Source organism: Nomascus leucogenys, chromosome 2, assembly GCF_006542625.1.
Source record: "Nomascus leucogenys isolate Asia chromosome 2, Asia_NLE_v1, whole genome shotgun sequence".
Taxonomy (NCBI): domain Eukaryota; kingdom Metazoa; phylum Chordata; class Mammalia; order Primates; family Hylobatidae; genus Nomascus; species Nomascus leucogenys.
In genome coordinates this window covers 151,886,674-151,889,279 of record NC_044382.1, presented here as the reverse complement: position 1 = coordinate 151,889,279, position 2,606 = coordinate 151,886,674, and positions in this window count along the sequence as shown.

Here is a 2,606-nt window from a genome sequence, read left to right as displayed (position 1 = left end):
ACGTGCAGCTGGGCTCTCTGCTGCTAGATTCAAAGTTCTCTGTCAGAGCCAACTATTAACATCATCTGGGTTAGCCTCAACCTCCTAGGCTCAAACAATCCACCCACCTCAGCCTCCCAAGTAGCTGGACATACAAGCATGCGCCACTATACCTAGCAAATTTTTATATTTTTTGTAGAGCCGGCAGGGGTTGTGTGTGGGGATGTCTCACCATGTTGCCCAGGCTGGTCTCGAACTCCTGGACTTGAGCAATCCTCCCGCCTCAGCCTCCCATAGTGGTGAGATTACAGGCATGAACCACCACACCTGGCCTCACCTAGGGGTTTTTACATAACACCCATACCTGGGCCCTACCTGGGCCAATTAAGTCAGAGCCCATGGGGCGAGGCCAGGACCTCGGTATTTGCTTCATTCATTTTTATTTATTTATTTGTCAGCTTGCCAGGTGATCCTGGCATGCAGTCAGGGCCGGGAACTATTGGAAAATACTCAGGGGTTCTCAGCCAAGGGCATGGTGCTCCCAGGGGACAGGTGGTAATGTCAGGAGTCATGTTGTCATGACTTTGAGGAACGGCTCTCCTGGCACCTCGTAAGTAGCGGCCAGGGATGATTCTCAGCACCCACAGGGTGCAGGACAGCCCCCAGCACAAAGGGTGACCGGCACAGATGCCAACAGCGCAGACGCTGGGAAAGTGATGCTGGAGTGTAAACCCACCGTTCTCAGGGCAGCAGCCTCCGGATTCTTTCCACTCCTCATCTCAGTCTGTACAGTTGACAAAACACATCCTCCTCGGCCTCCACTCATTAGTGCAGTATCCCCTCCCCCAGGGCTGAGGCTTGGGCCACACTCCCCTGGGATGAGCCGCTGCTGTCTCCGCTGGGGGCAGGAGAGCGCAGGAGTGGAGACGGAGCAGAGTCAGAAGGCAGTCCTCACTGGCTGGGAGACCCAGGACCTGTGACCTCCCTAAGTGTCGGGCCCCACACCTGAGAGGGTTGTCATGAACAGGCAGTGACGTGAGGGCCGCCTGCACAGTTGGTGCCAGGTTAAACACATAACCTGATAAATAAGTAAATCCCCAGTCCTCCTTTGAGGAAACTGAAGCCCAGAGACAAGCTGATCTCCACCAGTGTCACCCCTTCTGCACCCTTCCAGAACAAGAAGGCAGGGGTGAGGGCAACTGCCTGTCTGTCATCCCTAGGGACTTCCGCTGCCACCATTAGAGGAGACAGTTCACAGCGGCTCTGCCCCAAAGCTCCCTGGAGAGGAGCAGGACATAGGACCCTCAGCAGCCCAGGAAATGGCCCCTTGGGACTTTCAGGAGGTGCTGCACTTCCCCAGGGACCCGCTGACTCCTGAAGGGCTGGGGCACAGGGAGCCCCTGGGAAGGGCAGAAACTGGCAGTGCAGGGGAGATAGATATTAATCAAATCTTTGCACAATCATGAAAGGGAACCTGGCTCCAGGGCAGGCACGGCTGGGCTGGGAGGTGACTGACGGAGGAGGGAGACGCTGTGCCATGGGGTCTCGGAACCTTAGTTCTTAGCCGCCTAGGCTTGTCCATCTCAGTTCCTCAGGAGCCTAGGTCTGGTCCCTGCCTCCCCACACCCAGTGAAGGGCCGGCACACAGCCAGGCATGATGATTTGCCCACAGCCAGCTTGTTGAGCCCCCTCCCCCTCCTACCCTGAAGCCTCTTAGCTCTTCCTGGCTTTCTAGCCCCTCCCCAGGGATGTGCACTCAGCAGGGAGCCACCTGCACAGGCCTCCCCCAGCCCAGCAGCTGGGGCAGCAGCTTTGATGGGCACGCCCACCACCCCAGCACCGGCCAGCCGGCAGGTCCCATCCTGCCTCCGGAGGGTGGGGACTAGTGGAAGGAACTTCCTGCCCCAGGCCTGCCCCTTCTGTTTGTTAGAGGCGGGGGAGTGGGGGACATGATACATTTCCTGCCTGTCAGTTGGGACTCTATAAGGTCAGGGGAACCTAAAGATCGCCCCATTTTTAGGAATGACTCAAGCAACAGCAGACGGCTAGGAAGATGACTCCATTTCCTGCAACTCTGCCACATTCACTAAAGGAATGTCACTTTCCTGCTCTGTGACTCAGTTTCCCCTTCTAAGCCTCCAGAAATATATAGGGCACGGGGTGTGGAGACCTTGGGTTTGTAGGTTGGAGAGCGTACCACAGGCTTGTGACAATGACATGGAAAGCACAGGGCAGGCATCTTTCTGTTCCTCCTGCCCCACTGGGCAGGTGTCTGCAGAGGCCTCCACACAGGTAGGGCTGACGGAGGGAGTGTGCCTCCTAAGAAGTTCATCTGGCCAAAAGACATCTGTGTCCACACCGCGGGGAGCTCTGTGTCCACACCGCGGGGAGGTGGGGGATTCCTCTCCCTGATGTTCATCGAGGTCATCACCAAACACCTGAAGCTGCCCAGGGGGCCAGGAGGCAAGCCCTGACCTCCTTGTAGGCTGCAACCCGGGGTTCACCCCAGAAGTGGGGTGCAAAGGCTTGGGTGGAGAGCAAAAGGGAACCCCCACAGCCGGAGCCAGAGGGAAGGGGGCACTGCCTACCAGTCTCTGGGGTCCTGCACCAGGGGAGGGCGGCTGCAG